We start from the raw sequence: 12,982 nt of genomic DNA on the forward strand, positions 1-12,982 counted from the left end.
AATAGACAATTGAGGCAGTGGAATGGGAAGGAATGGAAGTGAAACAAGGGTGTTGAGTCAAGCAAAATCCCAAGAAAATTTTTTAGTTTAATCCCACCTTGGAGCTCAGGAGACCCAGTGTTGATACAAGAAGGGGGCAGGGAAGTTGGTGTATCTAGATTCTCACACCTACCAATCATTGGATCAGGGCTACCTACTGCTCTCTGGTGTACACGGGATATGTAGTAGGTTCTCACAGCCTAGGAAACAGAACTCTGACAGAGATGCTACTTTTGGAAATGGGCACAAAGCGTCAGACAGAACCATTGTGCATGAAAAGCAGATCAGAGGGAATATGAGTGTAGTACTGATAGCAACTAGTAAGCTATTTTCTATCCATAATCTTACTTTCAAAAATCTGTTAAAATTTTGCTGCCTTTCTTTCCTTTCAGTAATTTTTGTCATTACATATTTTGCTTTATTTTAGCCATGATATCAATCTTATACATTTATTAGAATCTACTAGAAATCCTGTTCCTTTTATTAAAATATTCTACATTTTTAAGAAAGAAAGTATCATGCAATGGAAATAAACAGAAAATAATATGGATGATTTTAAGAAGAAAGAAGAAAAATTATTTGTCAATTACTAATATGTATCAGGGCACCTGGGTGGCTCAGTCAGTTAAGCATTTGTCTCTTTTTTTTTTTTTAAAGATTTTATTTATTTATTTGACAGACAGAGATCACAAGTAGGCAGAGAGAGAGGAGGAAGCAGGCTCCCCACTGAGCAGAGAGCCAGATGTGGGGCTCAATCCCAGGACCCTGGGATCATGACCCGAGCCAAAGCCAGAGGCTTTAACCCACTGAGCCACCCAGACGCCCCAAGCATCTGACTCTTGATTTTGGTTCAGATCATGATCTCAGAGTCACAAGATCACGTTGCAAGTGGGGCTCTGCTCTGTGCTTGAAGCCTGTTTAAGATTCTTTATCTCTCCCTCTGCCCCTCCCCTTGCCATCTGTGTAATCTCTCTCTCTAAAATATAAGTAAACAAATACATAAATACATGGTAAATAAATATGTGTATCATATTGGTCAAAATAGAGTTGTAATTTTTTTATTTTATTTTATTTTATTTTTTTGTCTTAGATCAGTCAATCTGATCAAAAGTAACTGGGGAAAAAGACACAAAATAGGTGAAGGATAAAAGCTGGCAGAAAAATTGAATTAACAGAATTGGAAATGATGTTTTTTAAAGATCTATATAACTAGATACAAAATAATTTTAATGAAAAGACAATTATAGTCGAATTACAGAAATTTGATCTATATATGTTATTGGAATTAGAAATGCCATCCCTTACTGGCTAACCATTGATTTGAGAATTTTTTATATGTTTAAAAATAACTTTGGTATTTCTTTTTTTTTTTAATACTTTATTTATTTATTTGAAAAAGAGAGAGATCACAAGTAGGCTGAGAGGCAGGCTGAGAGAGAGAGGGAAGCAAATTCCCTGCTGAGCAGAGAACCCAATGTGGGCTCCATCCCAGGAATCCCGAAATCATGACGTGAGCCAAAGGCAGAGGCTTAACACACTGAGATACCCAGGCGCCCCCCTTTGGTATTTCTTTCTATCTAGTTGTCTGAAAATGTGTGGAGGAAAGCAAAAAATTAATTACAATTTATTTCAGAGGAACTCAAATGTATTCCCAGTGAATGTAATAAATTGCACAACTGATTTTTCAAAGGAGTGGCAAGTTCTGTGAAGATCTCCAATTTTACCTTCCCCTACCCCAAGTAAACTGCCCCAAGAAGTTTAAATGTCTGTGGTTTTAAGGTAAGCAAATGAGAATAGGCCCATTTCTTTCTATTACCAGTGGCTAACCATTCACAGAGAAAAATGTGTGTATATATATATACACACACATATATATTATACACACACGTACACACACATATATATATGTATGTGTGTATATATGTATATAAAATGTATATGTATATGTGTATGTATATGTATATATATGTATATAAAATCTAATATATGTAATCTGAGGTTCTAAATATTTTGAAGAGACAAAAACAAAACTTCATAATGTAATAAACCTTGAATATTACATAGCTTCCTGACTGCTTAATTATATTCTGTTTATTTGATAGATCCACATACTACTACATGTTCTCCACAAATTTTTTCTAGACAATCTATTGTGTTGTCTTAAAAATTGCCTACAGTACTTAGGAAGGTGCTGAACACATAATAGATAATCATTAAATTGGTATTGTCTGGCAATTAAAGAAACATGGCAATGTTTAATATTTGAAAGTCAAATTGCTCAGGAGCAGAAAAATATCAAGCAGTTTTATAATTTTATATCACAAAATATATGAAACAGGAAATACCTAAAAAAGCACTATAGTAAATAATCATTCAATTTATTTCAAACTAATTTTTCTAGGTAATATAGTTCTAAAGAAAATGAAACTATATTCGGTTGATCTACAACTGCTGTGGTTTTCTAGCACTTTAGGGAAGTTGCTGACTAGTTAAAAATATGATGAAGAAAATTCAAAACCACAGAATGGGTATTGTTTTCTCATTTATACAACTTAAAAATGCTACCATAATATATTTACAAAACACATATCTAAGGAAACTTCAAAATTGTGAAGTCCACAAAATTGAATTTAGTAATTTATGTATATTGGATTGGCTTTTTTTTTTTAATTAGCTTTCAAGAAAAGATACATTACCAGGAGTCTTCCTAATCAATTAGATATTACCTGAGAACTGGAAATAATTCAGTGGCTATGTCTCTGATTAATGCCTAAATAATGCTTCTGTTTCTTTGCAAATTAAATACGAGCACTTCTATAAGCCAGCTATTGCTTAAGCACTATTCTTGTCCTAATTTTATAAACAGGGAAACTGAGGCACATAACCAAATTGTGAAGATCATGAGAGAAAACTGGCCAAACCAGGTGAATCAAACGATCTGGCTCCAATATCTATGCTCTTACTTCTTCCTGAAGAGCATTTCTTATGGCAATGAAAGAGATGAGCGAACATTAATCACCAGGAATATTTTAGTGGGAATTCAGTCAGCAGTAATGTTTCTTTTTTAGAGTAACATAGTTTTTCTCCAACTGAGAAGATAAACATGAAGATAGACAAGGAAATGGAGACAGTAGTTAGATGCCTCTTGAAGGCAATGGCCAGAGGTAACCCGCCAGTGTGGTCTATGGGTGTTTAAATTTGAAATGTAAAGAATAGAAAAGATTGAGAATATACAAGATAGAAAAACTGATAGATAAATTTTTAAATATTCAGAATGTTTTTGAGAGAGCAACCCTTAAGAATAAGGAAGAAAGGGAGAAAAGGTAGAATTATTTGAATTAACAGAAATGGAAATACATCATTTTTTAATTTTCTTTTCAGAGGTTCATGAGTCTATGACTTCAGATAAAGCACTATATAGTTTTTTGAGGTTCTAGTTCATCCAGAGCCATCTATGGGCTTTTTGCCATAGGAGAGTCAAAATTTCTCATGGAATCCAATTTAGATTTTTATATAGTTTCTGATAAAAATATGATGGCAAGATCAAGAAGCTTCACTTTGCAAGGATCTTTTAGACTGAGAAATTTGGCAGCTCAACACCATGGTCCAAACAAATCGCTAACCAAGGCTATCTTTGCAGGTATCAAAGTCATACGCATTTTCCTCAAAGGGAAGAGTGAAACCATTCAAGTGCTATTTGATGAATTATTTGTGAAAATATTCTTTGGAATGCTAAATGTTTGCGGTTTTGTTGTTGTTGTTGTTTTTGTTTCCGATAAGACTTAGCAAAACCTTTAACCCAAGCTGAAAATCCAAATATCTAAAAAAGACTTCCTGTATTTTCCCCCAAATCAAAATAAAATATTTAGGAAGTACTCATATCCTTATATTCAAATTTTTTCTGTTTTTGTGGTCATATTTCTTATTATTTACATTAGTTATTACCTAAGAGTATCACCATCAGAGTTAGTGATACTTAAGTCAATCGCAGTGTATTTTCTAGCCCAAAGACATATGCAAACATTCAGTGTGAAAGATGAGTAGGGGATCAACATGGCCAAAGACTGGAAAAAAACATGTGTGTATTGTTAGCTTAAATGGAAGAAAGCATTCCTGTACAGAATAAATAGTCATTCATCCCTTGACACAAAGAATCTGAATGGATATGTTTCCTTTTTTCTAAAATGAAACACTGGTTTATGAATTACCTAATCCTTTAATCCAGATCTAAATCTTTTAATCCTGCTGAGTATAGCCCAAAATGGGAGTTAAGAAAGGTATTTCAAATGCATTCATAATTATGCCAATGAAAGTGTAGTCCTTGTCCAGGCTGATTCTGTTTTCCATTGCTTTTTAGACTTTCATCTGTTCCAGATAAACAAATAAACACAAACAGATTAGCAGAGAGGAATTGAAAGAACGGAGAAAGTAAATTTTTGTTTGCATCAATATTGAATGCATAACCTAAAATATTATTTTATTCTTTTTATTTAGAGATAAGTTTAGGATTGTAACAGTGTTTTGTTGGATAAAACTGTTTATTGTAATTACTGGCAATATTGATGTTAATAATATTAATAATCATAAATATTTAAAAATCGTAATATAGAGTTTGAATGATTTTAAAATATTGACTAGAAAATATCTTACTGCACAATAGAATTAACTCTAACTATAATAATTGGTCTGAAAAGTGCTTTGTAACTTTTGTGATTTTCATCATTCATAAATTTTTTAATGTTCTTTGTTTTCTCTTTGAAAAACAGGTATCAAGAAATGTACAGTCTTGTGTGACCGAGAAAGTAAAATACATGTTTTTGTATTTGAGTTGAAGAAAATGTGTTATTAAATGATGGTTACCTAAAAGGAGATTCATAAATATCTGTTAAGTGATTAACTATTTCATCCTGATCACACTGAATCATTGGGCTAGTAGAGTTCTTCCTATGATTCAATATGATTTTTTATTTTGCAGCCAGCCTAGAGGTCACCTTCAGTCAGAATTTTTAATTCATTTCATAGAGGTTATTTGCCATTTTGTAACATTTCTTCCCTCACCAACCATGAGGAGTCTAGGAAAGATATCTGAAATATGTAACATATGAAATTACCTTCATCGTTACCTTAGTTAAAATCGAGCCTTTTGATGTCCAACACAGAGGACTTTCTTAGTCCTAATACTATTAGGGAATAAGAATTAAGGGTTAACAATTTGTTCAAAAGTACTTATTGTGGGGTTAGTAACTAGTGTCATTCATTGGTTCATCCCTTAAGAAGACATTCCAACTAATAAGTCACACATCCAGGAAATAATTAATACACCAGGAAGAACAAATAGCAGCAACCACAAAAACACACCTAGTGTACCATATTCAAAATTTCCAGAAACCAAGCACAAAGAGAAAAAAAATGGGAAAAAGCCAGGGATTTTATCTATAAAGAAGCAAGATAAGAGTTATAGAGGACTTTTCATCACAAACCATGCAAGCAAGAAGAAAATGAAGTGAAATATTTAAAGTGTTGAAAGAAAAAACAGCTACTAACCTAAAATTTGCACCAAGCAAAATTATCCTTCTAAAGGAAGGAGAAACAAACACTGCTTCCACAATTAAAATGTGAAGAAATGTATTATTATTCCTGTAATAAATATCAAAAATATTATAAGCATAAAGAAATTCACATTGGCTAGACTTGGATCAACAGAAGGAAAGGAAGAAAGAGAAGGAATGAATGGAGATTGTTTTTTCTCTTTCTCTCTCTAAACTGCCCTAAAAGATCTCAAGTAATAATAGTAATGCCAGTTTGATATATAAATTCAACACAATTAAAATGCAATGAAAACCCAGCAAACTATTTTGTGGTTATAAAGAAAATGATTCTAAAATTTATATGGAAAGGCAGAAGACATAGAATAACCCATACAATACTAGGAACAAAGTTGGAGGCATCACATTACCCAATTTCAGTAAGTATAAAACTACAGTAATCAAATTAGTGTAGTATTGGTTAAAATAAAGACACTGCAATTATCATATAGTTTCACTTACTTGAGGAGCATAAGGAATAACACAGAGGACATTGAGAGAGGAAGAGAAGTGAGATGGGGGAAATCGGAGGGGGAGACAAACCATGAGAGATTGTGGACTCTGAGAAACAAACTGAGGGTTTTGGAGGAGAGAGGGGTGGGGAGTTGGGTGAGCCTGGTGGTGGGTATTAAGGAAGACACATATTGCATGGAGCCCTGGGTATGGAGCATAAGCAATGAATTTTGGAACACTGAAAAAAATTAAAAAAGAAAAATAAAGACACTAGACTTATAAATAAAATATAAACATAGAACAACAAATAAAATATAGAACACAGACTATAAAATATAGACATTGCCACTAAAATATAAGTCAATGAAACAAAATAGAAGTTCAGAAATGACCCATGGAAATACAGTCAACTGGTTTTTAACAGGGGTAAAGACAGTTCGAAGGAGAAAGGACTGTCTTTTCAGCAAATGTTGTTGGTACAACTGGATATCCATACACACATATACACACATGCACACATGTGAACCTAGACACATACCTTACATATTTTCTAACAATAACGTGAAGTCTATCATTAACTTAAGTGTAAAATTCAAAACCATATATTTTCTAGAAAAAAAAGTAGGAGAATTTTTTTCTTTAATTCTATTTATTTGAGCAAAAGCATGTGCAAGAGAGAGAGCAAAAGCATGGTGAGGGGCAGAGGGAGAAGCAGACTCTCTGCTGAACAGGGAGCCCAGCATGGGGCTTGATCCCAGGACTCCGGGATCATGACCTGAACTGGAAGCAGATACCTAACCAACTGAGCCACACAGGCATGCCAGGAGAAATTTTTATATGACCTCCAGTTTGGTGATTAATTTGTAAACTCAACAACACCAAAAGCAAAAACATGAAAGAAAAATAGGTAAGCTTTATCAAAATGAAAAAGTTTTTCTTTGAGATATTGGTAAGAGAATCAAAATGTCTCTGCAGATGGGGAAAAATATATTCCATACATTTATCTGATAAAAACACATAACTGATAAAGAATTTATATTTGAAATATACAAAGAAATCTTAAAATCAATAAAAGGAAAATAAACCACCCTATTAAAACTAGGCAAAAGACTTATTTCACTTAGTATAATAACCTCTTGGTCCAGCTGTGTTTTCACAAATAGCAAGACCTTATTCTTTTTATGGCTAAGTAATATTCCATTGTGTGTGTATATGTCTACAAATAAACATCTCATATCTTCTTTATCCATTCAGCTAATGATGTACACTTGGGTTGTTTCCATGTCTTGGCTATTGCAGACAATGCTGCAATAAATGCAAGGGCACATATATCTTTTCAACTTAGTGTTTTTACTATCTTTCAGTAAATAACTGATATTGGAATTATTGGATCATATGGTATATCTATTTTCATTTTTCAAGGAACCCCCCATTATTGTTTTCTACAGTGGCTATACCAATATACATTTCTATCAACAGTGCACAATGGTTCCCTTCTCTTCACATCCTCACCAACACTGATTTCTTGTCTTTTTGATTCTAGCCATTCTGATGGGTATAAGGTGATATTTCATTGTGGTTTGGTGTGCATTTCCCTGTTGATTAGTGAAGTTGAGCATCTTTTCATGTGTCTGTTTGGCAAATAAGATATCATTTATTATATGTGGAATCTAAAAAATAAAATAAACAAAAAGCAGAAAGATTTCCATAAATACAGGGAACAAACTGATGTTGTCCAGAGGGGAAGTGATGGGAGAATGGGCAAAATGGGTGAAGGGGAATGGGAAATACAGTCTTCCAGGTATGGAAGGAGATAAGTCATGGAGGTAAAAGGTACAACAGCATAAGGAAGATAGTCAATGGTATTGAAATAACATTGTCTGGTGACAGATGGTCAGACAGGTGACAGACAACCACACTTGTGGTGAGCTGTATATATAATGTATAGACTTATTAAATAACTATGTTGTACATCTGAAGCTAATGTAACCTTATGTGTCAACTATATTTCAATACAAAAATAAAAGTAAAAATAAATTAAAAATAGGCGAAAGATCTGAACAGATACCTTACCAAAGAAAATACACAGATGACAAGCATATGAAGATATGTTCAGAGAACCTGGGTGACTCAGTCAGTTAAACATCTGCCTTCAGCTCAGGTTATGCTCTCAGGGTGCTGGGACCGAGCCCCTTATTGAGTTCTCTGCTCAGCAGGGAGTTTGCTTCTTCCTCTCACTCTGTTTCTTTACTCTCTCTTGCTCTCCTTCAAATAAATAAATTATTTTAAGAAAATATGTTCACTATCATTTCACACTAGGGAAATATAAATTAAAGCAATGAAATGCCACAGCATATATAATAGAAGTGCACAAATCAAAACAAAACAAAATTTTAATAATACTATTTGCTGCTAAAGATGCTAAGGGGCATGTGGCTGGTTCAGTTAGTAGAGAGAATCCAACTGTTGATCTCAGGGTCATGAGTTCAAGCCCCACTTTGGGTGTAGAGATTACTTAAAATAAATACATTTCTCTAAAAAATAAAAGTTGCTGAGCATTAAAATCCATCATGAGGGGAGGGCATAATGTTGCATCTACTTTTAAAGACACTTTGACAGTTTATCCAAAGTTAAACATAATCCTAGTATATGATCCAGAAATCACACTCCCAGGTGTTAACCCAACTGATTTGAAAACATTTCTACACAGGAGTGTGTACTTGAATGTTTATAGCAGCTTTATTCATCATTACTAAAATTAAAAACAATCAAGATGTCCATCAGAAATGACTGCATATGGGCGATTGGGTGGCTCATTTGGTTAAGCATCTGCCTTTGGCTCAGGTCATGATCCCAGAGTCCTGGGATGGAGTCCTGTGTCAGGTTCTCTGCTTGCTTCTCCCTCTCCTTCTGCCCCTCCCCCTGCCTGTGATCTTTCTCTCTCTTTAAAATAAATAATAAATAAAATCTAACAAAAACAAAGAAATGACTAGATAAACAAATAGTGGTACATCCATACAATGGAATATTATTGAGCAATAAAAAGGAATGAACTAGTGCAAAAGCATGGATGAATACTAAAGGTATATTGTCAAATGAAAATAATGAATCTGAAAAGGCTGTATGCCTTAAGTTTACAACTTTCTGGCATCCTAGAAAAGGAAAATTATAGATATGATAAGCAGTTCTGTGATTGCCAGGGTTTGGGGGTAGAGGCAGTTAAACAGGTGAAGAACAAGGGATAAGTTAGGGTAATAAAATTATTCTGCATGAAACTATAAAGTTGTATAAATAACACTATACATTAGTCAAAGCCCATAGAACTTTACAATACAAAGAATAAATCTTAATGTATGAAATTTCCAAAAATCGCTTAGGGGTATGGGGAACACAGGAGGGAATGCAGACTGTGTGAATACAGTTATTACAGATATATGAAACATTCTTACTGAATAGGATGGGGAAAATCTATGCTGCCCCAAGAAATAGCAGAAGATAAGACTAAAGGAGGGGGGCTGTGTAAAAACTATAGAATTTCCCACTCAAGTATCACTTGTGGCAGAGTGATTTCCTTATGATAAAGTACTTAATGTGAAGTAGGGGGAAACAGTAACTTTACAGCTACTGACAGACACTACTTCAGCTGCAAGATCAGATTTAACATTCACAGTGATGACATTTTCATAGTATGTACATACACTTGATACCATGTTATAAGAATATCACTTGACTTCTGGTCTTTCACCAAAAAACTCTAAGTTTAATCATAAGAAAAACAGCAGACACATTCCAATGTAGGGTCAGTTTAAAAAACTGACTATTAATTTTCTAAACTGTCAAGGTCATTAAACAAGGAGTATATGAGAAACTGTCACAACAAAGAGGAACTTAAGGAAACATGATAACTAAATGTAATATGATATCCTGGATAAGATCCTGTATAGAAAAAACACTGGGCAAAAACCAAGGAAATTTTAAAAAGGTATAGAATTATTTACTAATAATATATTGATATTAATTAATTGTGACAAATGTACAACACAAATATATTAATATGGAGAATACTGGGTGTAGTGTATAGGGGAATTTCTATATTATCTCTGAGGTTTTCTGTAAATCTGAAGCTATTTCAAAATGACAAGGATATTAAAAAAAGGAGAGAATAAAAACTTTTCTTAGGCATACTGAAGCTAGAATGAGAAAATCAGAAAAAAGAAGTAAGAAATATTAAAGGACTTCTACAGAGAGAAAACAATATTCCCAGATGGAAAACTGGATCCTGCCAATTGAATAAAAACAAATTTAAATAAAGTAAATATGTAGGCAAATATAAAATCTATTTTTCTAATCTTTAAAATATAATTTGATATCTTTATCAGAAATAATAAAGTGTTTTGTGAGGCTTAAGAAAAGCTTAGAAGTAAAATGTATGACAGCAACAGGAAAGATGAGGGTAAAATGGTATGCTGATGTAAGGTTCTTAGAATTTACATGGTGGTATAATATTTAAAGATCCATTGTGATCAGTTGAAGGTGTGCAATATAAACCCTAATTAACCACCAAACAATACATAAAGTGACAGCTAATAAGCCAAAATGAAATGATTTATAAAAAACAAAAGCAAAAACCTCTTTCTTCAGAATGCAGAAAAATAGGAAGATGAAGAGGACAAAGGGACATTTGGAAAATAGAAAACAGTAAGATGGCTGATTTATATCCAACTATGTCAAAAATCACATTAGATTAAATGGTAAATACCTTAATTAAAAGGTAAAAATTATCAAATTAAAAAATCTAAATCTATATATTATATACAACAAAACCAATTAAATATAAAGGTATAAAGCAAAAAGATGAAAAAATATATCACACAAATAATTATCAAACAAAAATTATCATATGGATAAGACTTTATGGCTAAGACTTTCATTTCATAAGTACATCAAAAGGAAAACCAATCCTAAAGATTTATGAATGCAATAACAAGATTGAAAATACAGGAAGCAAAAACTGATAAAACTGCAAAAAGAAATAGACAAATTCACAATTATAGTTGGAGACATCAACAGTCCTCTCTTAATAATTTAGAGAAAATGATGACATAAAGTCAGTGAGAATATGAAAGATTTGAATATTTTATCAATATATTTGACTTAATTGATCTAAGAAACATTCTACACAATAGGATAGAATGCATATTATTTTTTGAATGCATATTATTTTTAAGGTAACGAACTCTTATCAGGATACACCAAATTCTGAGCAATAAAATTACCCTCAATACATATGAAAGGGCTCAAACAATTTGAAAAGTATGTTCTCTAGTTATAATAGAATTAAGTTAAGAATGAATAGCAGAAGACATTTTGAGGATTTCCAAATATATGGATGTAAATAACACATTTATCAGCAACCCATCACAAAAGAAAAGGAAATTAGAAATTATGTTGACTAGAATGGAAATGAATGCACAACATGTCAAAATTCATGGGAGGCAGTTGGGCTTAGAGGAAAATTTATAGCACTAAAGGCATATTTTTTAAAAAAGAAGAAATATCTCATATTAATGACCTAGTATTCTACTTAACAAAGCAAAAAAAAAAAAAGAAAAGAAAAGAAAAAAAAGAAGAAGAAGTAATCAAGCCCAACATTAGAAGAGTTTTTTCTTAGAAGAAAGAAAATAACAAGGATAAACCACAATTAATAATATAGGAAAAAAAACAATGGAGAAAATCAATGAAATAAAAATTGGTTACATATGGAGATTAATAAATTTAATCTACTTCTAGCCAAGTTGATGAGGCAAATAATGAAGATGACAAAATTAACAATACCAAGATTGAGAGAGAGAATATCCCTACAAATCAGATAAAATAGGGAGAAATTTAAATAACTTTATGGTAGTTTTGAAATATTTCCATAATTCCTTATTGATCCTCCCCATTTAAAAAATAGAGACTAATTGTCCTTTCCTACAATTGTTAGCTAGATTCAATAATTTGCTTCTAATGAATAGTGTAAACTGGAAATGATGGTGTGTAAATACAGAGGCTAGATCATGAAAGGCACTGTGGCTTCCTCTTCTCTCACTCTCTTAGAGCATTTGTTCTGTGAGAAATTTCCATTGTGGGAGGACACTTAAGTACTTAGGCAGCTTATGAAGAAGCCCATGTGGTAAGGAAGTAAAGCATCCTGCCAACAGTCATGTGGGAACTGACGTCTTCTTCTGACAGCCATGAGAGTGATCCACCTTGGAATTGGATACTCTATCAAGTCTTCAGATGACTGCCACCAAAGGCAACACCTTGAACCCGAATCATCCGGATAAGTGCTTCTGAATTTCTGACCCAGGAGAACTTGGTATAATAAATATTTGGTGTTTTAGGTATTACATATTGAGGGAATTTGTTACATGCAATATGTAATAATAACATTATACCAACCATTGGGAAACTTGGATTAAATGAACCAATTCCATGAAAAATGGAAAATATTGACACTCAAGGAGAAATAAATAACGTGAAGAGCTTCAAATCTATTAAAGAAATTGAATTTGTAGTTTAAGCTTTCCCACAAAGAAAATCTTAAGCACAGATGTCTTCACTGGTGGTTTCTATCAAACAATAAAGAAAAACTAAAGACAATTCTATAAAAATTCTTCTAGAAAATTGAAGAGGAGGAAACAAATATCCATTTTTATTCGATAAAGTCATCATTATAACCCTTTCACCAAAAACAGGCCATTGGGGGAAAAAAAATCTATCTCTTCGTAAATTTCTATCATTGAGATTAAAAATTCTTATGCGATTTTAGTATGTTTAACCCAACAATATGTAAAAAATAGTATTTTATGACAAAGTGAGTTTATTCTGGGAATACAAGATTGTTTTACATCTGAAAATCA

This window comes from Mustela nigripes, chromosome 9, assembly GCF_022355385.1.
Source record: "Mustela nigripes isolate SB6536 chromosome 9, MUSNIG.SB6536, whole genome shotgun sequence".
NCBI classification, from domain to species: Eukaryota; Metazoa; Chordata; class Mammalia; order Carnivora; family Mustelidae; genus Mustela; species Mustela nigripes.